Raw genomic sequence first — 27,245 nt, forward strand, 5'->3', positions numbered from 1 at the left:
TAATTGGTTAGGCGAAACGAGGATTAGGCCAAACGTGGCGACACGCTATTATACCAACGTGACTCCTCCTGACCTCTAATCCTCACTCAAGTGCTTTTTCATGATTATATTAGAAGTGTTCCTCAGGGTTCCGCACAGACTCGAATCTAGGACAGCACTGCCAAAAGCATTTGCTCCATGACCAATTAGCTACACATGATTCAATTTATAATGAGAACTTTTATGGTTGGGATTTAACGTTAAACTATAGAACCTTATGTTATATAATTTAAGTAGTAGAAAAGAACTAAACGAATTATCCATAGTAAACTTTAGATAATGTTCTAAGCAGACCCGTATCCAAGGGGTCTAGCCCCCCCTAAATTTTGGCTGCCCCTAAAATTTTTACGGTAAGCTGGCAAGTGAACTATAATATGGTTGGATTGGGCCCCCCTAACTTCAGCCCCCCCAAAATTTTGGAGCTGGCTACAGGCCTGGTTCTAAGCCGCTGAATTGATTTGCTCATGCAAGCAGCCAGAAGTTGTTATGAGCGAATCTGCATTGGAAGATCAGTGTTTCCACTTAGATATTTATTGAGTACTTTGACCGGAACGGACTGCTTATGTAAAATGCAAGTCACCAATCCCAAATCCATTCAAATAAAAATAGTACTAGATATTTAATATGTCAACTAACATTCCAGGGTTGCTCAAAGAAGTTAACATCAAGCAACATTATGCAACTCATTCCAATAAGTATGAAAATTTTGGAGAAAGAACTCAAGTTACTGCGGAAATAATAATAGTATAAAAAGGATGGTAATAAATATAACTAACTATTATTATTATTATTATTATTATTATTATTATTATTATTATTATTATTATAAATGGTAACTATTATTTTATAAATTCCTGATAGTTGAAGGATAGGCAGTAACATTGTAGTGCGTTAAACAATTTTCAAACTGAAAACTCGCTGTAGAAAACAATGTAAGTGCCAGAAACAAAAGTTACTGACAGTAGAGACAAAAGATTGTGCCCAAGCACCACAAAATAAGGAAATATTATTGCTTAGAAATATAACCAAGTATGAAAATCTAACTAAGGCATAAATGTATTTAAAAAAATAAAATAAGTGCAACAATTTCAAGGAGGCACTTACATTGTTTTCTAAAGCGAGTCTTCAATTTACTTTTAATGTATAGAATTATGTTCCTCAAGAAGTAATCCGTTGACTATCGGTAATCCACAGTGTGGTTCCGAGTGGACGATACGGTGTATGATAATTTTCTAGTCATGTTTAGATGTATAAAATGTATCGACCAGTGACGTAAGTTTGTTTTACTGGAAACAGTGTTGAAATGATTTTCCTAGTAGTACGTACGTCAAGCATAGTGTTACCTACTATTATGTTTTAATAAAAATTAAACAATGAAAAAATTCAAAAAAAAAATCATGTCACTGGTTCTTTCGAACAGTTCACAATTACATTTTATTAAAAGGGGGATTATCATGTTCCAATAAAAATTAAACAATGAAAAGTTTAAAATTATTATACACGCATATACTTTGTAATATTTCCTTTGTAAAAGTTCTATTAAAAAAACAAAAATAACAATATAATCCAACCAGAAAAAAAACACGTCCTATAACATTATTACAAAAAAAAACTAATATGCAAACGGATTCTCCAGTGGCATCAAAATATATTAAATAAAAACTCTCAAAGTAATGGTATCGAAATATATTAAAAATAATGATATCAAAATATATTAAATAAAAACTTTCAAAGTAATTATTTTTCCCGCCGGGGAGCCATAATGTATTAATATGTTCTTGAATATAGTAACAATTAATTGTTACGTTAAGTAATAAATTTGATGTTAGTTAGAATGCTAATTTTTTTAAAATAAAAGGATAGGCATTATTTATTTGGAGTATTTATTAAAACCGTTAATTTTGATGATAATAATATAAAGTAAATAATATTATAAGATTATGATATACGATAGAAGAAGTATTGTGGTTGGAGTTGTATTAAAGAAATATATATTTTGTGTGTGTGTGTGTGTGTTTAAATGTTATGTAGTTTTTTTTTTTTTTTTTTTTTTTTCACAATATGTCATGCAAAAGTTTATTAGCATAGTGCATACTTAGAAACTCAGGCTTCCGTTTACAACTGTTAGTCCTGGTTGACAAAAAAAAAAAAAAAAAAAAAAAAAAAAAAAAAAAAAAAAAAAATTACAAAGTATATGCGTGTATAATAATTTTAAACTTTTCATTATTTAATTTTTATTGGAACATAATACAACGAAATGACAAATTTCTCGTCTCGTCTCGATTCATCATCTTGAAAACGAGACGAAGAAATACATTTTAAACGCAAGACAAGACTACAAAATTCGAGTTTTGTGGACAACCCTAGTTTACCTATGTCTCAGACCTGAAACACTGTTTTAGTGTTACGTGGTTCACAGTATAAAAAACTGTAAATTGATAAAAGGAAGACCATTATCACGGATTTTTTTCGGCCTATGGCTATGGTAGAGATGGAAAATGTCATGAAAAAGATGAGAAATGGTAAAGGTCCAGGACAACGTAGCATCCCTCCTGAAGCATGGAAAATTTTAGGCAAAGAAAGAGGGCAATGGTTTACTCGATTTTTTAATAGGATATTGGAAACAGGAAATATTCCAGTAGTATCCCTACTGAAGCATGGAAAATTTTAGGCAAAGAAAGAGGGCAATGGTTTAATCGATTTTTTTAATAGGATATTGAAAACATGAAATATTCCAAAAGAATGGAGAAGTAGCTACGTTATGTCAGTTCTATAACAAACAAAGGACATATGAAAGAACTGTGGCAACGAAGAGGAACTAAAACTTAAGAGCCATGAAAGGAAGCTCTGGAAGAGAGAGAGAAAGAGAAGCAACATTGAGGGAAGAGATCGAAATAACAGAAACCAAGTTGGTTTCATTCCAGGACGGTCGGCAACGAATACAATATTTGCACTCATGGACGCTAATGGAAAAGTACAGAGAATACTAGGACCACCATATGGTCTTCATCGATCTAGAGAATGCGCATAATAAAGTGCCATGGATCTTATTTAGGGGCACAGACAAGGGCGCCCATCAGGGGGCAGGGTGGGGCGCTCGAACCCCCCCCCTAAGAGGAAATTGTACTTGGGAATATCGAAAACCCAATAGAATTTTTACATTAGTTACAGCAAAATTTGAAACTATTTGAAACGTCGCTTATACTTGCCCCCCTTGGAAACCACAACATGGGCACCCTTGGGCGCAGAAGAAAAATCTGTTCTGAGCACATGCATCCGCATAATTCAAGATGTGTAGGACAGGAGTGAGGAGTGCGTATGAAATAACAGAATAATTCACAGTTAAAACGGGACTTCATCATGGATCGAGTCTTAGTCCATACGCGAAAGATATCCAAGAGTTAGCGCCTTGGAATATGATATTCGCGGACAACATTCTGCTGGTGATTGAGACCAAGGCCACTGCAAGAGAAACTGAATACATGAAGGAAAAGCACTGGAGAGAAAAGGGCTTAGAATTAGTAAAACCAAGACAGAATATTTACATACATTGTCCACTCAGCAAAAATGTAATCGAAAATACAAGAACATGATTGGACAATGAAGAGGTAGAAATGACGAGGAAATTTAAGTATTTGGTATCAATACTACAGGAAAATGCAGGAATAGAAGATGTAAAGCGCAAAACAAGTAGTGGTTGGACAAAGTGGGAAGAAGCAGCAGAAGTATTGTGTGACCGTAGGGTACCAATACACCTTAAAGGAAAAGTTTACAAAACACTAATAAGACCTGTCATATTGTACGGAGCGGAAGGTTGAACAACGAAGAACAGAGAGGAACAGAATAGGACAACATTAAGAATGAAATGAACTGAAGAACAGTAAAGTTGGAACTAGTAGAAAAATTTAAAGAAAATAAGACTTCGATGGTTTGAACATGTAAGGAAAAAAAAACTTCGGAATACGTAGGTCACCGAGTGAGTGCTATAGAACTGAATGGGAACGAGCGCGAGGACAACCAAAGAAGAAGTAGGAGATTGAGTTCAGTTGATTTTAACGTAACTTTTAGCAGCGAGGTTATATGAGACAGGGCCTACTGATTAACGTGGAATCTGAACCACATGAGCTCCCGCCAGGAATTGAATCCGGGGCTCCCACCTTAAACCGCTTGACCACAAATGAGCTCTAAGAAGTAGGAGATTGTGTGAAGAACGATATGGGTCATTGTGGATACGACTGAAGATAGAAACAGGTGCAGAACCAGGCCCGTATCCAGGGGGGTCTAGGGGGGGCTAAATTTTTGCTAGCCCCCTAAAACTTTTACAGTGGGCTTGCAAAAGAACTATAATATGGTGATGAATTATCATATGGTTGGATCGGGCCCCACTAAATTCAGGCGAGCCCCCCCTAAATTTTTGGGCTGGCTACGGGCCTGTGCAGAACAGCGATCCGAAAAGTTGATGGGGGATGGGGATGGGATTTAGATTTCTAGGCTTCCGGCATCGATGTTGCATCGTTTGGCCTAATCCTCCTTTCGCCTAACCAATTATCTGACACTTTTATGACAGATAAAAGGTAAGATTTATGTCCGTCATTTTAGGCGAAATAAGGATACTCGTTTGGCCTAATCCTCGTTTTGCCTAAAATGACGGACTATTAAAAAATCGTGGAGATAAAACTGGAGGGAAATTTTTCGAAAAAATTCGGTGCAGTAAGCAAAGTTATGAAAACATTTATACCTTGTCCTTTTACATGTGAGTTTCTTTTTACATTATTAACTTGCTGTAATGTTCAAATTATGCAGATTCAATATTGAAATCGGAAATATAGATATAACATCCGGTAGCAATAGAATGATAATGTGAGACATGCAACCTGTTTATCGGAAGCTGAATTCTCATCAAAAACGATTTCTCGTTATCTCTTACGATTTTTAATAATTAGGAATCAATATTAAAACCGGAAGTTCTACTAGTTCTTACTTTAATAGAAGACTCAAGATTAGATGAAATCTATTCTTAAGATTTGGAATCCATACAATTATTAATATGTAGAAATCAATATCGAAACAGTAAGTTGTTCTAGTTCTTACTACTTCTGGCTTCAATAGAAGCATGAAGCTGAAATGAAATCTATTCTTAAGATTTGGAATCCATACCGTAAGTCGTTTGGATCGATAGAGAACGTGTCGATATATTATATATATAGTATATATACATAGTCATAGTAAATACAAAAAGAAATTTTGATGATCCTAACTCCTCGAAAATAGTTAATATAATATCAAAGGGAATTTTCTCGTATAAATTCACTCTAGTTGAATTTCCACGATTTTACTTATTGTCCGCCATTTTAGGCGAAACGAGGATTAGGCCAAACAAGAATGGCGACACGTTCGGCATCTCCCACCGGGAATCGAACCCTGGGCCGCTAGCACCGAAGCCGAAACCTCGACTCCAGCTATCTGGAGAAAAGGTTTAGTAGAAGAAAATACTACTTAAATTAAATTCGATTTATAAATGTTAAAATTATAATCACAGAATTTAATTTTCACAAAGCAACGGACATTTAGATAGATTTGAAAAAAAAAATCACCAAAATCAAAACATTATAAATTGTAAACATTTCAAAGAAAAGAGAAAAATATTTTTCCATATAAATTCCTGGACCGGGTGTGGCTCGTGAGGGAAAACCACACTGGTAAAAATTAAGGTTTTATCACTTCAGATTAAGAGAAGAAAACTTAGATAATGTACTAGCTGTTGCAATATTTCTTTAGTTTGAAGCGACAAAACTTTAATTTTTATTGTGACTTCCCTCACGAGCCGCCTCTGCAATGGGTAAAAAAAAAGTGAAAGTATTCAACATCGTTTCCGCTTTGGATTGAGAAAAGTTTAGGTACTATATTAATAAATAAATAACTTGTGCTGTTAACACACAGTTTACAAGAATGGAAGGTGTCAACCATTCTTCAATTTAGTTTATAACATATTACTTTTACCAACTTGAAATGGCTTGCACAAACTTATAATTCACGTAACTACAATGCTACAAACAGCATGTTTTTAAAAAATCAGCAATATATTTATTATATTTTTCAACCTATCATGTTTCCTTTCAAAAGGAAGAATTTTCTCTTTGCTATGGTATTCGCAAAGAAAACTCCATAATGCAAGCCATATGACGGATTTCACTTACAGCTTGTCTGAATTCACCTCACCTTCACTTTTATTTTATTTTATTTTTACTATTATTATTTCTCCTGCACTTAACTTGATTCGCAGAAACGACAGAAAACAACATTGAAGCTCGTAAAAGAAGTAGTAAAGAAAAAAAATAGAAAAAAGCAAAGAAGAATCTTGGCTTTATGTAAGCTCATTGGTCTTTGGTTGACTTGCCTCAAACACTTGCACACCAGTGCTGCTACGTACGAGTGTACCAGGCGATGTTGAAATCTATGGACAGAACTGACAACAGTACTTTAAAAAAAAAATAATAAAATAAAAAGAAGTCTAAATTAGTGACAGCCTTAAACTTTGAAAGAACGAAACTGAAGCAAAATAAAGTAACACCGGTTTCTCCTACTGTGTTTTAAAAAAAGCTACGACATTCCTTAATACTGAAGGCAAGCTACTACTTTTTCCTTTTCTTTCTTCTTCTAAATCCAAAGATAAAAAAAGCTAAGATGGTACACGTTCGTTTCTCGCTGATTTACAGCTCACCAAATCATGCACCAGCGCCATCTACACTACTTCACTACCCGCCAACAGGTATTTAAAGCGAAACCTTGATGAAGAAAATGTAGTCACAGAACAGAAAGAACTAAGTCCTTGCTTGCACCCTATTTTCTACTCTCGTTGCCTCCTGCCACATTACAAGATCAACAGCAGAATCTTTCTTCATCATCCGCCCTTCACCTTACTCTTAAAAAGTTGTTGCAGGCTGTGTCCGCCACAGGTAAATCGGGTGAACGAACTGAATTAACGCCACTCACATCTCAGAAGAGTCTTAGCATGACGCGAGACCAGTTCCAAATGGAAATCAGCAATACTTGTGTAGCATGTTCAGTTTTTCTCACACACTTGTTCGTATCTCGTAATAATTGTCCAGTATTTCACATTACTTGTTGTTTATTATCACTGACGTTACAGATAAATATTTTGCGCTGACACTTTTATCAACAAGTAGAAGTTGCAGTTCAACTTATTAATAATCGGCATATCCCGTTCTCAAGTTGCTTTATACCCACTCCCCTCCGTATCGTCTTTCTGTAGAGGATACACCACCTTATTTTTGCTACCCAATCACTGGTGAGCATTCGTATCAAGAGTTTGTTGAAAATGCTTCATTGTCAAAAGTGAAATTACTAAAGCAATTTAGCATAATTTCACTTAGTAATTTTAACTAACAATTATTACTAATTGTTACTTCACTAACAATTATTATTTCACTTATTAATTTTAACAAAGCATGACAGTATAATTTATCTTACTCATGGCGGCTGAGCTCCCTCGTTGCTATGTGGATAGCGTACGTGCCTTTCGTGTGAGACCTGGGTTCGATTCAAGGCGGTAGGTCGTAGTTCGGATCCCACGTTGAGCTATAGGTCCACGTCTCGTATAGTCTCGCTGCCGAACGGGAACTAAACTCAAATTCAATTAATGCGGCCGGAAGTATGGTGGCTTAGTTGTAGAGCGCTTACCTTTGGTTTGTGGGGTCCTTGGTTCGATCTCCGGCCAAATAAGTGTGGGTTTTCTCGGGGTACTCCCGTTTTCTCTCACTTTATCATTCCAACAATTCTCCCATCATCATTCACTTGCCTTAATCATAGTCTCCCTTCGCTTAAAAGGGCATAATCGTGGGACGTTAAATTGAAGTATTTTATTTATTTATTTATTTTCATAATTGCTTCTCTTGAAGAAAGACACTAGTAAACATTATAACCGTCTCGCTGCAAGCTAAGGTAAGAAACCTTCCTAAGTATAATCTTTGCATTAGGTATAATCTTCCTTTAACTTATGACAAAGAAAATTTTAATTCTTCCCAATGCGACTTCCCTCAAGAGCCACCACTACAGTCATAATACGATCCCAACTTCAATTTACAATGAATTTGTAACTATTTATTGTTATTTATTTTCTAATTTCAGCATTGCAATGCCAGGACGATACCTGGCCTCCTTTGTCACATCTGAAGACTCGCAGTAGAAAACAATGTTAAGTGCCAAAAACAAAAGTTACTGTAACAGTAGAGACAAAAGATAGTAAATTGTGTCAAAGCGTCACAAAATTAGAAAATATTATTGCTTAGAAATATAATCTAGCATACAATGAAGTATGAAAATCTAATTAAGGCATACAGTAAAGTATTAAAATATAAAATAAGTGAAACAATTGCAAGGTGGCACTTACATTGTTCTCTATAGCGAGTCTTCATCTAATCTTGCACTCTAAGTCTGAAGTAGTAGTTAGCCTATAGTGCTCCTCAGACAGTATTCGAACTCAAGACAAATTAATACCGGAATGCTAAAGCCATTAAACAACACGAACAAAGTGAAGTTAGGTGATACACTTGGTACATTTTTTTTTAAAATGAATAATTTTAGTTTACTTCGCTTCAAAGATGTGCACATACTTCGGGAATGCCACGAATTGTCACATTGAATGCCACGTATCACCTCCCAAAGTATGTGCAAACTTTATGTCTGTTCCAATTGTCAAGATTCGATTTTCGATTCCAAGTTGGTACGAATTCCTCTCGCGATCCCGTTCAGCCCCTCAAGTTGAGAAACTTGAAACCGTGTATTCCTATCTACTTTCGATCACAACAGAGGGATTAAGAGCCCAGGCTGGACATATTTTGGGACACCAGAACAGTGGCAACGTCAGCTTTAATTGGGGGGAAGGCGGAGTGGCACAGAAAAATCTTTTGTGGGTACAGCCATTTTTTTTTTTTTTTTTTTTTTGGTATAACGAAAAGGATAGTTCTATATTATTTTACCTACATTATAATTTAACATTCCTAATGGGGAGTTCAGGCATAGCCAGGGCTCGCTCTCTTGCCTTCGTCTGGCGTATAGCCATTGCACTGAATTCGTATAAAACCAGTTCCTTGTTATGTACCGTATTTACTCGCGTAATTTTCGCACTTTTTTAGAGGAAAAAAGTTGTTTTGAAACAAGGGTGCGTAAATTATGCGGGAAAAGAAAATTAGCCACATCAGTGAACATCTAATTTTTTTTTTTTTTCTCAGTCAGAATAACACGAAAATACCGGTACACATTTTCTTTGTAGCAAGAATTGACAACAAACAACTAATTCTAAATTTGTAGAAAAATAACATTAAAAAATTGATTAAGAAGTCGTGTGGTTTCTTACAAATCACGGTCAAATCCTCGCGTGCGCAAATTACGCAAGGAAAATAAAATATACAGAAAATGCCCTTCAAAATTGGGATGCGAAAATTATGCGAGGGCGAAAATTACGCGCGTATTTACGGTATTACCGCTTTGGTTCCATGAGATTTAATACTGAAACCGGAAGTTGCAGCGGATTTCAATCACTTATGGTTTCAATAGAATGATATGATGAATCGTTTTGACATGATGAATCCATATTTTTTTTTAAAAAAAACTGTTCCTTATTACCTTTTTAACCCTTTTCCACTATTACAGATAATGCTGGATCTATCTTTTACTTCTGTCACGTATAAAACAAAAACTACGGGATCTTAAGTGAAATTTCGGCTTAGCAAGATTTACTACTTACACTCAAAGAAATACAAACTAACTACAAGTTCGTTGATTAAAGAAAGGCTTAACGCGGTTCCAACAACTTCTGAGGACTTTCAGAACTTCTTGAACAACCTTAACGTTAAGGAAAAAAGTACCTGAGAAGAACAGTGTTTCTTGGAGAGACTGAAACACAACGAACAAAAATAGATTTTACGGTTAAGGTGTTGTCACACTTGGAATTTAATTATCTTCCTATTTCATACAATACTATATGGAGTGGTTCAATACAAACATGTGTTCTCATTAAATTAATTGTTCTAAAGAGGATAAGTACAGTAGCCATACAGTTATATTCAGTTGTTCTCGAGATATACACGGTGTATATATATTTACTAGAAATCAAACCTTATAAAATCTTATTCCACGTAAGGAAATCTCTTTCTATGTATACGAAAGAAATTCTGACCGACCTGACTGATCAACGCTTAGACCCAACTACTCAATCTAAAAACTTGCAATTTGAACAGTGCACTGGATATGTTAGTTAAGGTACCACTTTGAAAGGATTTTTGGAAATTGACGTAGAAGGGATGAGGAGAATAGGGGACTGCAATTACTATAATAAATCTCGGAGATATGGGTTGTATGTCTCGGAATCCCTGAAAGTTACTATTATTAAGTATTCTGCCTTTTGGCAGAGCCAAGGACTAATGAGTTTTTCTCTTATTTAATTTTTAGACTTGGGCCTGGAACTTTTAGATTTGCTTTTTTCACGTTTCTCGATGTTCAGCATTCTTTCAACTCCAATATTTTCTGCTATCTTTCAAATTATCGATCAGTTGTGTTCTTCCTATTCCTCGCTTTCCTTCCATCTTTCCCTCTGTGATGGTATGAAGAAGACAACTTCATAGCAAGATGTATACAATCCAATTAGCCTTTCTACGAAGGTTGTTGGCTAGAAGCCTCCTCTTCTCTCCTATCCGTTTTGAAACATCGTGTGTTACTCTCTCTATCCATTTAAGGTTAGTTTAAAGGGGCAAGTTTTGTCGATAGATGTCACTACAGTCTTCGTATCTCATGTATTTTTTTACCTTTCACGAAAATTCAAAATTTCTCTTATAAATTTCAACTTAGAGATTTCAAATTTTTAGAAAAGGAACTTCATAACCTATCGAAGGCAGCAATCCGTGCCGATTTTTTATTTAACACTTTCTTCATTGTTGAAATGGGTTGTTTATTGAAAGGGATATCCAAACTTTTAACAATATAACTCTTTCAACAATGAAGAAAATTCAAAATAAGAAATCGGCACGGATTGTTGCCTTCGATAGGTTATGAAGTTCCTTCTCTAAAAGTTTGGAGTCTCTAGGTCGAAATTTGTAAGAGAATTTGTAAATTTTCGTGAAAGGTAAAAAACACATGAGAGAGATACGAAGACTGTAGTGACACCTATTGGCAAAACTTGTCCCTTTACACCAACCTTAAGGAAACATACTATAACCACCCATAACGTGCATACACAAAAAAACGAAAAAAATGAAATCTTTAAAGTTTTACGTGTTACCGTTATGCCGGCTAGGCTAAAGGAGACGGTCATTATGAGAAATGAAGGAAATAGTGGAATGAGGAAAGTGGGAAGAAATGGGAGAACCTCGAAAAAACCCACGCACACGAACAAAAAAAGGAGTTGACATTTAATAGTACTTCCGGTTTGTATAATGATTTACATAAAGTTAAAACTGAGATTTGGGGGGGGGGGGGATAATTCTGAGTCCCAAGAATGAGTTTTACTTTCTCATTTAACTCAAGACAAAACGGAGATGACAGAATCATCAACCGTTTCTAGTTTCAACTTCAATAGCTATAGAACAAAAACTATAATAGATAGAAATAAGTTATTTTTCTAGAATTGACTCATAGTTTTGAGAAAGGATACCATCTTCACCCTATTGTTCTACTAAAACCGGAAGCGATAAAAATTTACTAGGACTTCCGGTTTCAATGTTGATTGCCATAGAACAAAAACACTATGAGACAGCAACAAGCTGTTTCTTTGAATCTATCAAGTGTGTTCAGAAAAAGATTCATTTTCTCCTGTATCTTTTTACTACGACCGGAAATGGTAGAAATTCACAACTTAACAAGTTTCACCTCTCTTTATCTCTCTATTGCAGCCGGAAGTTGCAGATCTTGTTACAATATTCAATTCAAATAGTTCGGAAGTTTACCACAGTTTCACAACTGTGAAACGAAAATCATTTCTTATATCTGTTTGGAGTTTCAGGTTCCTATTCATCGCCAGAGATGGAGTGGGTCAGTGGGTCGGTGGGTCAAGTGGGTCAAGTTTTTCTCAGTGGGTCAGTGGGTCGTGGGTCAACAGCATGTGACCCACTGTGACCCACCACCCACCGTGACCCACTGCGACCCACCACTCACCATGACCCACCACCCACCATGACCCACTGCGACCCACCGACTCAGTATGATCTACCGACCCTCTCTGCTCACAGCATTGTAGACAGTATCTTCTGAAGACTGGTAAATTTGTCTTCGTTTTACTTTCAAGACCTTCATTTCCCTTCCTTTTCCACTTGTTTCTGTCTACTTACCTGAGGTGAGTATATCTAACCAAGTGAAAAAAGAACTTCAGGACTTTTGGATATTGATATTTTTAATTGTAATAATAGCAATAGGACTTCTACTACTACTTGGCTTTCGAGATCTGTGAGTTTTTAGAGGAGCTAACTACTGGAAAAAATAAATTTTTGAATCACTGTAATATATAAATTATTATATAAAAATTGAATGTAACTATGTGTGCCTGATCATCACGGTCAAATTGCAAAGTTAAATGAAATTACTTTTGGTATATAGTTAGGCCTTAATACAAACTGGGATGTTATAATGCTTTTATTATAATGCATAATATCCTAAGTAGATAGAGAGGATCCGAATTTTTGCGAAAAAAAATGAGTATCTCGCAAACCGTTAAACTTACGGAGCTGAAATTCAGTGTATTAACTCTTTATTGAAAATAAACAGAACGTGTCCTAGCATTTTTTAAAATTCTCCTTTATGTGGGGGGGGGGGGGAGTGGGCACTTTCTATATATGGAAAATTGGTAGTGAGTTGGTTTGTAAAAATGATCGAAAACGATCGATGTTATTTAAGAAAGAAAATCAGAAACAAAAAATATCCATTGCTTTCTACTATAATAATTGCTGAAGCTTATGTTTATTATATGGAGCGCTTACAACACAGGGCAATCAACCCAAAAACGTGTGACTAAAATAGGCATAAAATTTGTACTGTAAGCTTAATTACACGGAGCTTTAAATTTTAAGTTTGGATTGTACGCATAATTATATGGAAAATTTTACACTTTTTTCCCCTTTACGTTGGTCTACTTACCTTGATTTGGAACTTTCAAATTTCATCCCTTTTCCAGTAAAAAGTATTGATAATTCAACAAGGAAATAATTATACTATGATAATTTAATTGAAATTCATCGTAATTTGGCACATGGCGAACAGTAGTGTGGTAATTGAAGAGAAAGAAGGAGGGAAATTCCCATTCAACTCTGAACACTTTGCAGGAACCTCGTTCCCTTTCGCTTTCTAGACGGGGGAGAGAATTTGGTAATGGCATCAAACTTTCATGTGTAATTACAAAAATTAAATTTATAAACAAATAAGAAATCATCAGTTTATCAGGCTTTAATTGATAATTTATTCACAAGATTCCATATCGAAGGCGTGGTAGATGAAGTTTCTGTTCTCCATGAGTCGACATTGCCAACTGACATGGTCGTTATGGTGATAGAGAGATTATACTTCTTGCTGAGTATTTCAAAACTGACTAAGAAAAATCGTTATCAGATTTAAGTCTAACAAGCAGATTATCGATGAGGAGTTGCAGAAATCGGGTAGAAATATTATCAATTTCCACGACAGAGTGCGAAGCGGATTTCCCCCTTATGAATTTAGATGACTGATATTACAGATAGACTAAGTGCTCAAACATTGTCTAACTTGTTGTTCATCAATGTTAATGGCCCACCGCTAGACAAGCTCAAAGTACAGGAGCTAGTTATTTCTTGGCTGAAGGATGGACATCATTCCACTGCGGATGATTTACCACGAAAAAGTTACCAACAGGAAATAAACCCGATTTCAGATTTGTTTTAAGGTGGAAAATTACAAATTATAGAAAATGTATACTTGTATTAGTAATGGCTTATTTGTGTTATTCAACTTTGTACCTATTTTTTAGTAAGTCTCTTCTATGCTTTAAGTAAACTACTTTGAATAAATATTCATAATAATTGCAATTATGCATATTTGTAAATTAAATTTAACGTGGTGTTTTAGTGATTACACAAATTACAATTATCAGCATACTTTCTGGAGATGCTCTCACATAGGGTACCCGAGCAACTTTATAAACTATGAAAACCTGATTTTTTAAGTTTTTTGTGAGAAAAATACTGTGAACTGAGAAACCATAACCTTTTCCATATTGTACAGGGGTATTTTCCTGCGAATAGAAGTTTCTTTTGGAATGCGTTCAGAAATTAACACTTGCAAGAATACTCTCTTAGTACAAGTATATTTTAGGCACACACTAATTTCCCCCCACCTTGAACTGTTTCAATTTCCTCACTGACAAACACTTTACCATTTTATATCATAAAGGTCAGATCCACCGTTATTCTAACAGAATGGTGCTTGAGCGATTGACTAGAAATTCAAACTCCGATTAGTGACAATTTCAAATTCTTGTTTTATTTCAAGTGTAAACTCTTTAGTCAGTACAGAAGAGGCCGTGGATCGTGTTCAGAGTTGATAACGATGGATTTTGGTTAGTCAGAATAGGTCATAGTGGAGAGTGAGAGTGGTTCATGGTGGGTGGTGGGTCATGGTGGTTCGTGGGTCACGGTGGGTGGTGGGTCAAGTTTTCATTGACCCACGCCAACTCTGTTCATCGCTGAAGACATACGAAACGTGAACCTCTCACAGATGTCCTAACTTGTATCTCCCAGCTCTTGGGGAAAATCTGCCTTGGGGACCGCTTAAATCCTGTAAGTGGACAACAAATGCGAACCCAAATGAGGCCAGTGAGTGTGAGAACAAGCCTCACAGAAAATAGAGTCCAGAGTTGGCGTGGGTCAATGAAAACTTGACCCACGACCCACTGACTCACCACCCACCGTGACCCACCAACCACCATGAACCACTCTCATCCACTGTGACCTAGTCTGACTACGTACCCTGACTACATCCACTGTGAATCGTCATCAACTCTGAACACGATCCACGGCCTCTTCTGTACTGACTAAAGAGTTTACACTTGTAATAATAAAAAAAGACTGAAATTGTCACTAATCGGAGTTTGAATTTCTAGTCACTTGCTCAAGCACCACTCTGTTACAATAACAGTGGATCTGACCTTTACGATATAATATGGTAAAGTGTTTGTCCGTAAGGAAATTAAAACAGTCCGAGGTGGGGGAAATTAGTGTGTGCCTAAAATATACTTGTACTAAGAGAGTATTCTTGCAAGTGTTAATTTCTGAACGCATTCCAAAAGAAATTTCTATTCGCAGGAAAATACCCCTGTACAATATGGAAAAGGTTATGGTTTCTCAGTTCACAGTATTTTTTCACAAAAGACTTGAAAAATCAGTTTTTCATAGTGTATAAAAGTGCTCGGGTACCCTATGTGAGAGCATCTCCATAAAGTATGCTCATAATTGTAATTTGTGTAATCACTAAAACACCACGTTAAATTTAATTTACAAATATGCATAATTGCAATTATTATGAATATTTATTCAAAGTAGTTTACCTAAAACTAAGAAGAGACTTACTAAAAATTAGGTTCAAAGTTGAATAACACAAATAAGCCATTAGTAATACAAGCATACATTTTCCATAACCTTAATTTTCCCGTAACCTTAACCGTAATTTTCCACCTTAAAACAAATCTGAAATCGGGTTTGTTTTCTGTTGGCCTAAAGAACTTTTTCGTGGTAAATCATCCGCAGCGGAATAATGTCCATCCTTCAGCCAAGAAATAACTAGCTCGTTTACTTTGAGCTTGTCTAGCGGTAATCCATTAACATTGATGAACAACAAGTTAGACAATGTTTGAGCACTAAGTCTATTTCTAATATTAATCATCTGTAAATTCATAAGGGGAAATGCCCGTTCGCACTCTGTCGTGGAAATTGATAATACTTCTACCCGATTTCTGTAACTCCTCATCGACAATCTGCTTGTTAGACTTAAGTCTGATAACGATTTTTCTCAGTCAGTTTTGAAATACTCAGCAAGAAGTATCATCTCTCTATCACCATACAACATCTTTTCCATATCGACCATGTCAGTTGGCAATGTCGACTCATGGAGAACAGAAACTTCATCTACCACGCCTTCGATATGGAATCTTGTGAATAAATTATCAATTAAAGCCTGATAAACTGATGATTTCTTATTTGTTTATAAATTTGATTTTTCTAATTACACATGAAGGTTTGATACCATTACCAAGTTTCCTCCCCCGTCTAGAAAGCGAAAGGGAAGGAGGTTCCTGGAAAGTGTTCAGAGGTGAATGGGAATTTCCCTCCTTCTTCCCCTTCAATTACCACACTGATGTTCGCCATGTGCCAAATTACGATGAATTTCAATTAAATTATCATAGTATAATTATTTCCTTGTTGAATTATCGATACTTTTCAGTGGAAAAAAGGATGAAATTTGAAAGTTCCAAATCAAGATAAGTAAACCAACGTAAAGGGGGAAAAAGTGTAAAATTTTCCATATAATTATGCGTACAATTCAAACTTAAAATTTAAAGCTCCGTGTAATTAAGCTTATAATACAAATTTTATGCCTATTTTTCTCAGAACTTTGTAGGTTGATTGCCCTGTGTTGTAAGTGCTCCATATGATAAACATAAGCTTTAGCAATTATTATAGTAGAAACCAATGGATATATGAAGCAATGGATATTTTCTTGTTTCTGATTTTCTTTCTTAAATAACATCGATCGTTTTCGATCATTTTTACAAACCAACTCACTACCAATTTTCCATATATAGAAAGTGCCCCCCTATAAAGGAGAATTTAAAAAAATGCTAGGACACATTCTGTTTATTTTCAATAAAGAGTTAATACACAGTTTCAGCTCCGTAAGTTTAACAGCGTGCGAGATACTTTTTTTTTTCGCAAAAATTCGGATCCTCACTACCTCCTTAGGATATTATGCATTATAATGAAAGCAATATAACATCCCAGTTTGGATTATGGCCTAACTATATACCAAAAGTAATTTCATTTGACTTTGCAATTTGATCGTGATGATCAGGCACACATAGTTACATTTAATTTTTATATAATTATTTATATATTACAGTGATTCAAAAATTTATTTTTTCCAGTAGTTAGCTCCTCTAAAAACTCACAGGTCTCGAAAGCCAAGTAGTGGTATAAGTTCTATAGCTATTATTACAATTAAAAATATCAATATCCAAAAGTGCCTGAAGTTCTTGTATTCATTTGGTTAGATATACTCACCTCAGGTAAGTAAACAGAGTCAAATGGAAAAGGAAGGGAAATGAAGGTCTTGAAAGTAAAACAGAGACAAATTTACCAGTCTTCAGAAGATACTCTACAATGCAGTGAGCAGAGTGGGTTGGTAGGTCATACTGAGTCGGTGGGTCACGGTGGGTGGTGGGTCGCAGTGGGTCATGGTAGGTGGTAGGTCGCAGTGGGTGGTGAGTCACAGTTGGTCACATGCTGTTGACCCACGACCCACTGACCCACTCCATCTCTGATAGAGACTTTAAGCCTAATGAGGGTAATAAGAGAATGAAAAGAACCCGAGCCTAACTAATGTAATAAGAGAATGATCCAGCTTAGCTCGAGTCTCATTGAGAAAAGCTAGTCAAAGCTCGAGTGAATGTAAGTCTGACCTACCCTAAGATTCGCTGAGATTATAGTGATCGCAAGAAATCGTGAAGCTTGACCAAGATCTACCAATTTTAGCACTTAATAGAACGCGAGGGTGTGTCCTAGTCGTCAATCTCCATCCATGAAATTTTGCCAGCGTCATCTTTTGCGCTATACGGAGAACATCTCTTAGGGGACAGTGTTCTCTGACAGTCGCTAAGTTTAGTTTTATTTATTTATTTTTGTTGTTGTTGTTTTGCTATTATTATTGTTACTGTTTAATTCGAATAATTATTATTATTTGTGTTATAGTTATTTAAGTGCTGGTTTTGTCGTTTGTTCACCATGTCTTCTACTTTTGGCAATATCGTTGGCGAACTTATGCTATTTCACGTTTTCTCAAGTGTGGGTTCCGAAGGCAGCTTCACGACTCTTACCGAATTCTTCCGATGCATCACATGTGAGACAAAGTAGGTCTATGACTGGTGAAGAGCCCACGAGTCCTCGCGGTCACTAGAGTGAACACAAGTCCTATTGAGGACAGTAAGTAATTCCGATGATGAAAATTTGTACGAAAATGTATTTCGTAACTCTTCTTCAACCAACAAAATAAGTACACATTACTTCTTCCTAAGAACTTTCGTTACTCCTAATTTTTACTTTAATTTTGTGCTCACATCTTAGATCTTTACTAATAGAAAAAGAAAACTAAGTACCTGTTCTACACTTTTCTCTCTAACTTTTGTAATTGCCACCGTTTCAAATACAATAATTTTTGTCTTGTTAGTAATCATGTAACTGTTCATAATCTCCAAAGGTAATTCTTACTATGTTCTTAAAAGCGTATTCCATCATCTAACCCAGAACAACACCTAATTTGCTGGAGCTATTGTGACAATATTTGAATGTACCTATAACTATCGATCATAAAATATGAACGCTACTAGTCTCTTGACCAATTAGATAACAGAAATCCAATATACCGTAAACTCAGGCAGAGCAACTGGAACGCCAGAGCGTGTTAAAGAGGTGCATATTGTATTTTGTCTCATCAAATATCCACAGTTTGAATCGCATTGTTATGCTGGTCGCTTAATATCAACAACCATATACACATGCACCTACACTAGTAGTCATTATTAAGTTCAGTACCGCATAAATAATTCAAAGATAATTACTAACTCATTTACGGTTCATTTAGTGATGCAAATCTCGGCTTCACCCGTGAAACAGATATAATCAATGACGAATAAAGAAGACATTCCTTTGCATATAAAAGGTGACGTGTCGAACAAAGTAGAAAGCTAATACAATGCCCTCCTAATACATGACACTTCTACATAATAATATTTCACTTCTACATTTCACATCAAAAAAAAAAAAAAAAAGAAAGAAAGAAAAGAAAAGAAAAAAAAGAAAAGAAAAGAACAAATATTGACTTTACAGTTTTCTTTGATCTTATCACGTACGAAAACGTATGACCCAGATTAGAGGTGCGTACGAGACAAGACACAAATTTCGTGATTAAATTCGAGACGAGACACAGTTCTTCCAGCAAACATATAGGCCTATTTTTCGACACAAGACAGCTCTTGCAGCAGAAACACACACTTATCGACAAAAGACAGAACTTTTTCAATAGAAACATATACACAGGCGCCGAGTTTTCCAAATTCCACTGGAAGTACTAACGAAAATTATGACAAGTTTATCTCGGTTCATATGCCTATACCAAGGATTTTATAAAATAGAGGATCTGCCCATATGTATCTTCATCCTATTAAATCAGTGAAGCCAAAAACACAATCGAGCATCGCCACGTCTGATTGGTCACTCTCATTTCCGCCATCGTCTGATTGGCTACTTTCGTTTCCGCCATGATTGTTGGCTCAAAACACTGCGATCTTATTGGGCGGAGTGGGCAGAATAGGGGTGGCGTAACTGTGACGTATGGCTTCAAGATTTTGTTATAAGGGCAGATCCTCTATTTTATAACATCCTTGGCATATATATATATATATGTGTGTATGTGTGTGAGTGGGTGTGTGTGTGTGTGTATATGCTATTTGTGATCCGTGATAATTCCATTTTTCTTATAGAAATTTATCATAAATATAGTACAGTCATGTTAAAAACAAATCTTACTTCCCTTTATACATGTCCCAAATATTTTTGTTGTTACTATTATATTAAAGTTCAACAATTTTAGCTTCCAACAAATCAAGTTCATTTGTTCTAAAAGCTTCTGAAGTCTCGCGCCTGACATCAATGAAATTTTGTGTATTTCCATTGTACGGATATTGTAGCAAACGCAATTTCGCCTGTTTTCTCTGCTAGTTTAGGGCACTCCTCGTCAAACTATAGTTTGTTCCTGCATATTTCCGCACACCCTAACTTATCTTTTGCTGAAATTTTAATGCTATCGCTAATTTTAATACAAATATCCTTAATAGTAGTGTATTCTGACCTTGCCAAAACCAAGCATCTATTTGATACTTCAATCTGATATTCTCTTCGCGCTTGGCCCTCCTCTAATTTCTTTAAATTAAACCTCTCTGTTTTAAGATGCTGAAGATTTTCTTTTGTCAACGATAATCGCTCTCTCTTATAATTGCTGCTAGCAGATAGTGGCCGGTGTCACAGTCAGCTCTTCTAAACAACCGAACATCAATTGTACTGGACTGTCTTCTATCTACTAAAACGTAATGACCTTGATTATGTTTTCTTTTTCATCTGGTAACTAAGGTTCAAGTGTATCTGAGTTGCTCGGAGTAACATTATGGCAAGCACCACTTCCGGTGAAATGGGTTGTGATCGAACCACAGAATAGTATGCAGGTAATTTCGGAAAAGTACCTGTACATGGTAGGAAAAGCTTGTTTCGTATGTGTCATTGTATTGAATTGCATGGGAACGGTCATCGCCCAAGCTGCTCATTTATGAATGTTAAAAATGTGGGATAAATTAGTGTCTCTGATCTTCATTTGTAAACAATGTTTTGTTTTCTTTTCATTTTCAGCGTTTATAATTATTAAGGTACCAATATTGACATGTTAAAACTTGATTATTAGTCTTCATGAGATGATTGTTTTAAATAATATAAACATTAACAGGTCTCCCCAATAATTACTTTGCATTTTCTAATTTGTTCCGTACTTTTATACAAACTACTTCTTGTTTCTTGATATTAAAAATTCTTGTTCTTTCGGTTGTATTAGATAACTGTTGATATTTCAGTTAATTGTATTAACATTGCCTGTTGGTAAGATTATTTATGTTTCGATTAGAAAAAAAATATGGAAAACACTGTAAAAACACCAGAAAATTGCGCAAACCTAAACACGACCTTCAGCATCATCTTATTATCCAGGGGTAAAAGTGGATCTGGAAAGGTAGGGGGACGGTAGGTAGCGGCATGACGTCACGCCGTCCCCCTGCCTATCTTTGCCCATTGTAAGTTTTTAGGAACTGGGGGATGCCCTACATACTTTTTGGATGTGGGGGGGACAATGTCCCCCTGCGTCCCCTCTCACTTTTACCCTTGTTATTATCTTGAATCCCCGATATTACCGTAGAGAAATAAATTATAGTTAATAAAGCCGACATGGGCGGGCAACCTCCCGCTACTGTCTCTAGAAAAGGCTAATAGTCCGGACTGTTCTCGGACTCGGACAGTTCGTGTTATTATTTTCAGCAAGGAACGTACAAGAATCTAGGTGGAAGTATAATTATTTGAATTTTTACAATGTGTGTGATGTGTTTTATTCCATGCATAGATTACTTTCTCGAAGAAACAAGAAAAAAATTATTTTTACTCCTACTCTTCCCATTCAACTACTACTATATTTGCGAACACGAAGACTAACGTGACGAATACGAGAACTAAAGAATTTATAAATTGATACATTTGTAATGCATAAATATAATTATTTCAGAAAGTAATTTTCTTGAAAACAGATTTTTTAAATATGATTTATTTTATTTCATTTAAACTTTTTCTTTTAAAGAAATAATTTTAAAAATAATTTTCTTTCTTTTTTTATTTCCACGATCATCATATATTTTTACTCCTAACCCTCCCCGCTGGTCTAGTGTCGAGTGCGTGTGCCTTTGGTGCATGTGGACTTGGGTTCAATAGGATAGCACAAAAATTTAACCCCAGAATTATTCAATTTCACTAATTATCCATCCGCTTTAGCCTAAAGAGCATAGTCGTAGGACGTTAAACTTAAAATCATGTTTACGTTGTTTTTTCCTATCGTCGCTCGAAAGAAATCATGATAAAGCATAAGTGTAAATTATAGTAGGCTGGCTGGCATGATTGACTGGTCTAAGGCAAATGAATCGCATTCAGGACAAGGTTCTTAATGCGGTTTCCTTGCATCATTGAGTTATTAACTATTCATACTCATCGTGTTCTTCAGCCTAAAGTGCATAATCGTGGGGCATACAATCCAAACATAAATAAATAAAACAAGCAACAACACAATACAATTGAAACAACCTAGACCTTACTGCTTTCTTGTGAAACATCTAAGAGACACAAGCAGCACTGCATTTAGCAGCTCGGCACCCTCAATAATTATATATTTCTCCACCTCTTCATCCTTAACTTAAAAATAAAACTTATGTCTAGTGATATCAGTAACTCAATATCTTGATTTATTGGGATTTAGCGTTTTTTTTTTTTTTTAACCAGCAAGGCTATAAGTAGTGATGTGAAGTGAAAAATTTTCCGCGATATTTTCCGGAAAATTTTCCGTTCTGCAAAAATATCAGTAATCAAGTAACAATTCCTCAGCAACCATAAAATTGGTTGAATTCATGTACAGAAATGTAAAAAAGTGAAAGATGATTTAAAGAATCTGAAAATTTTCATGGCTCAGACATTTTTCAGTAGTATGTAGGAACAAGTTAAACAATTTTTCATGAATCGAAATATTTTCTGTTTATATGGAAAAATTGTAGAACTTTTTATCAGTCGGAAAACTTTCATCATTTTGAAGCAAAAAGTAAAACAACTTTTTGTGAATCGGAAAGTTTTATTGCTCTGTAGAAACAAGCGAAAGTAATTTTCATAGACCGGAAAATTTTCATCACGATGTAGAAACAAGTGGAAAAAACTTTTCATAATCCGGACAATTTTGGATATTATGTATAGTGATGTTAGGTGGAAAATTTCCACTATATTTAACTGCACATTCAGCTACAAAATTGAATTACTGTAGAGGAAAGTTAGTCAGCAACAAATTATAATTTTCCAATTAGCTTTCGTTAACCGGAAAATTTTCTAATATTTCAAGCTGGGAAGTAAACTTTTACACAGTGTTCTTCTCTTTCTCTCTCTCTTTATCTGCGAGCTCCTTTGTTGCTAAGCGGTTAGCATACGCGCCTTTGGCATGGAAGACCTGGCTTCGATTCCCAGCGGGAGCTCATGTATTTCGGATTTCACATTAATAAGTTGATCCCGTCTTATATAGTCTTGCTGCTGAAAGGGACGTTAAACTCAAAATCAACTAAATTCAACTCCTCTCTCTCTCTCTCTCTCTCTCTCTCTCTGTGTGTGTGTGTGTATGCAAAGTGCAGAGAACATGAGTTCGTAGAGTACAAATATCCCATTCTATTATTTAAAATTTCAATTTATTAAAAGTCATGAATGTTTTCCGATTCATAAAAACATACTCCACTTATTTCTACATCGTTGTTTAGCCGTAAAATTTATTGGTAATAAATATTGTCTTAAAAAGTTTAATGAAGTGAAAATCTAACGATTCTTCATTTCAAGAATGTTTCAAAAACTTCAATGCGTTCTTCCCTCAGAATCCACCTTTGATCTTACAATATTAGATTTCATCAGTTTAATACGCATAAGACTGTTTTCTCATAGCTTTACTACTTCTATAGATTTACATTCTTCAACATTTATAAATAAGTAGATATAATAGAGAGAGAAGCACTATGTAAATTTTTACTTCCCAACTTGAAACATTAGAAAATTTTCTGGTTCCCGAAATCTAATTGAAAAATTATAATTTGTTGCTGTCTAATTTTCCTCTACAGGAATTGTATATCTCAATGTGCAGTTAAATATAGTGGAAAATGTTCCACTTAACATCACTATACATAATATCCAAAACTGTCCGGATTATAAAAAGTTTCTTTTCTTGTTTCTACATCGTGATGAAAATTTTTCGATTCATGAAAATTCCTTACATTTGTTTCTACAGAGCAATAAAACTTTCCGATTCACAAAAAGTTGTTTTACTTTTGCTTCAAAATGGTGAAAATTTTCCGACTCATAAAAAGTTCTTCAATTTTTCCATACAAGACACAAAATATTTCGATTCATGAAACATTTTTTCACTTGTTCCTACACAGTACTCAAAATTGTGTGAGCCATGAAAATTTTCAGATTCTTTAAACGATCTTTCGCTTTTTAACATTTTTATACATGATTTCAAACAATTTTATGAATATTGAGGAACTGTTACTTGTCACTAATATTTGTTAAGAACGGAAAATTTTCCGAAAAAATATAGAAGAAAATTTTCCACCTCACATCACGGCTAAACAACGATGTAGGAATACGTGGAGTATGTTTTTACGAATCGGAAAATTTTCCGTTTCAAAATTTTTCGGAAAATTTTCATCGCTGTACAGGACAGACAATTCTTCAATTCATGAAAAATTGTTTCTCTTGTTCCTACATAGTACTAAAAATTGTCTGAGCCATGAAAATTTTCAGATTCTTTAAACGATCTTTCAATTTTTAACATTTCTATACATGAATTTAATCAATTTATGAATACTGAGGAATTGTTACTTGATCACTGATATTTGTTAAGAACGGAAAATTTTCCGGAAAAGTATAGAAGAAAATTTTACACCTCACATCACGGCAATACAACCATGTAGGAATAATTGGAGTATGTTTTTATGAATCGGAAAATTTTCATCACGGCTATAAGAGATAGGACCTATTCTTTAACTGTGGGGTCGTCGACCCCCTAGGGAGATCACGAGAGGAATACATGGGGAAAAAGATAAATGTAATTGCTATAGCTGAAGAATATAATTTTGAGATCATTACAAATTTATTATTTTGATAGGCATATTGTTATTTATACACTTATTCTTTAATACATCAAAAACACTAGAATTGGGATGCACCCATGGGGGTCCATTGGGTCCGGCCCCCCAAACAACTTCCTAACTCAAACACACACTTATACTTTCTCAATGCAACTATAATTATTTAACAGAAATGATTGATGTAGCATGCAAATTTTATCTTACACTTCATCTGTACCAGGGGCGGATCCAGGGAGCGATGCCCCGGCAGAAGAGGAAACTTTCTTATTTTATATATATAAATAAAACCCATCACAAAGTTTAAAGCCCTTAAAAGTAGCAGTATGACAACCCATCGCCCCCCCCCCCCAGAAGTCGGTCCTGGATCGGCCCCTGATCTGTACTCTTTCTTATAAAAACATTTGTTCTATCATTTTTTTCTCTGAAAATATACGAAGTATTATTTTACAATTACGTTCTTATTGTCTTCTCGGGTGCATAATAATACTTCTTCAATACTACTTAGACGTAGTGGCTTGTAGTATTTAACCCCCCAAGAAAAATTTTTGAGTGCGCGCCTGCATTAACCCCAAACAAAATTTACACAACCGCAAGGGATAATAAACAATAATTAAAAAAAAGCATATTACTTACGAACTGGAAATTACCTACGGGATCGCAAGCAAGAAGTAATATGCAAATATATTGAGAAATCCTGGCTTAAAGTGAAGTCCGAACTACTACTCAAGTTTGTATCAGGGAAGTATTTCCCATCGAATCCGTGGCGGCGATTGGACGTTAAAAGTGTGGAGGGAAGGGTGGCAAGACATTATCTGAATATTTATATATCAATGTTAGTTTTCCTGGTTGTTACTAACACTTTGTTTGACGAAAGGTTGTATAAATAATAGGATACTATATTTTTTAATCGGGACCCCAAGCTACATATATTAAGGGGCCACTTCAACAAAGGGGGCAACTGCCCCCTCTTGATCCTCCTAATCACCGCTCCTGTATTCAATATCGAACCCAGTACCACGTTTACACAAATCCTTACTTTGGTGCTAGTCATTTGGCAACGAAGAGGAAGAATAACTTCATATACAACATTGACATTCAAAATTTAAAATATTAAATTCATCATTATTGTCACATGAGAAAAAAAAAAGTACTTACCTAAAAATTCCCAAAGCACAACCTCGCTGAAAAGGGGAAAAAATCCACTAAAGGCACACAAAAACACAACACTTATTTTTCACCTCCTGTAAACACTACGAAACCACACTACAATACGTAAATACAAACGAACAAATACAACACACACACTTATTCAAGCTGAGTTATTCTTTCGAATTTAAAAAGAGGAAAACTGCGCTAAAGTAAATTAAAAACAGATGTTTGAACCCCCCTAAAAATACGGGAAAACGCTGGCAGACAGTAAAGTAAAATCTGTATTATATATACATTAGGCGTGCAGCGAACAGACTACGGTTGCATGCAACACACGTGCAAAAAGACGAATACGCAATGTTGTTCTGAGTGAGTCATGCATCACGAAATCTCGATTAAAACAGGCAAATTAAGGGAAAAAAAAGTTGTCGATATCTTCAGGCAGACCATAATAAGAAAAGTGAACTGAAACAAATGACTGACACTGCCCGAAGCTCATAAAAAGTAAATAATCATCATTACCTATAATAGCGTCAGCTGTTTATTTATTCGAAAAATACCGGGAATGCACAAACACTACTAACAACACCAATAATGTAAACAAACACACATTTAACGAATCATAGAAACCAACGAAAAGAATCAACGCACAAAATATTTTTCAACTTCAATTACTACGTATATTACTTCCATACCGAAGCGTTAAACTTCAGGCGTTGAACGAAATATATTTTGACTCCAATAAAAAGAAAACTGTCAACGTGGGAAGCACATTTTGTTCATTTGCACATAGATTCAATAGGCAACAAAACAAACAATCTTCGGTTACATTAACCGATTCAACGATGTTATACAAAACAGAACGTAAAACACACACGACACGACACTTGATCGTGGAATGAACCAACGATACGCAACCTCACCAGTCCGATCGCTGGCAGGCTCTACTAGTGCTCCAGTAGACCCCAACATCAACGTGATCCCAACAGGTTGCAGTCACGGCGGGGCGGACTCGCGCATGAGATAACCAGCCAGACAGTGCATCCCGTTCATGATCTCATTTCGCGCCACCTACAATTCAATATGCTGCTGCCATCCCACGACGCGATGAAGAACTAGTATTGGATGCAGCGTACCTACAATGTTGCCAACTTCTTATATATTATACCAGAATTTAATCTTAACACGTGAAAGAAAAGGAGAACGCAAAGTGGAAGATCGAGTTTTTGTCTTGGATTTATTTAATTTCTCAAGAACTTTTCTAAGCCCACAATTTAAGTTA

At 35.4% G+C, this 27,245-nt stretch overlaps 1 protein-coding gene across 9 annotated transcripts in view; it reads right to left on the bottom strand.

Annotated features, from left to right (window-relative positions):
• Nucleotides 1-27,034, bottom strand: part of LOC145672801 (uncharacterized) — a 330,978-nt gene extending 303,944 nt beyond the window's left edge. For 2 of the 9 annotated variants that reach the window (XR_014128666.1, XR_014128662.1), the window contains exon 1: nt 26,882-27,034. The gene's annotated coding sequence lies outside the window, so the exon portion shown is untranslated. The other 7 variants (XR_014128658.1, XR_014128659.1, XR_014128661.1 and 4 more) reach the window with 5 other exon arrangements.
• Between the last annotated feature and the right edge of the window lie 211 nt (nt 27,035-27,245).

This window comes from Thermobia domestica, chromosome 16 (genome assembly GCF_964235325.1).
Source record: "Thermobia domestica chromosome 16, izTheDome1.hap1.1, whole genome shotgun sequence".
NCBI lineage: Eukaryota > Metazoa > Arthropoda > Insecta > Zygentoma > Lepismatidae > Thermobia > Thermobia domestica.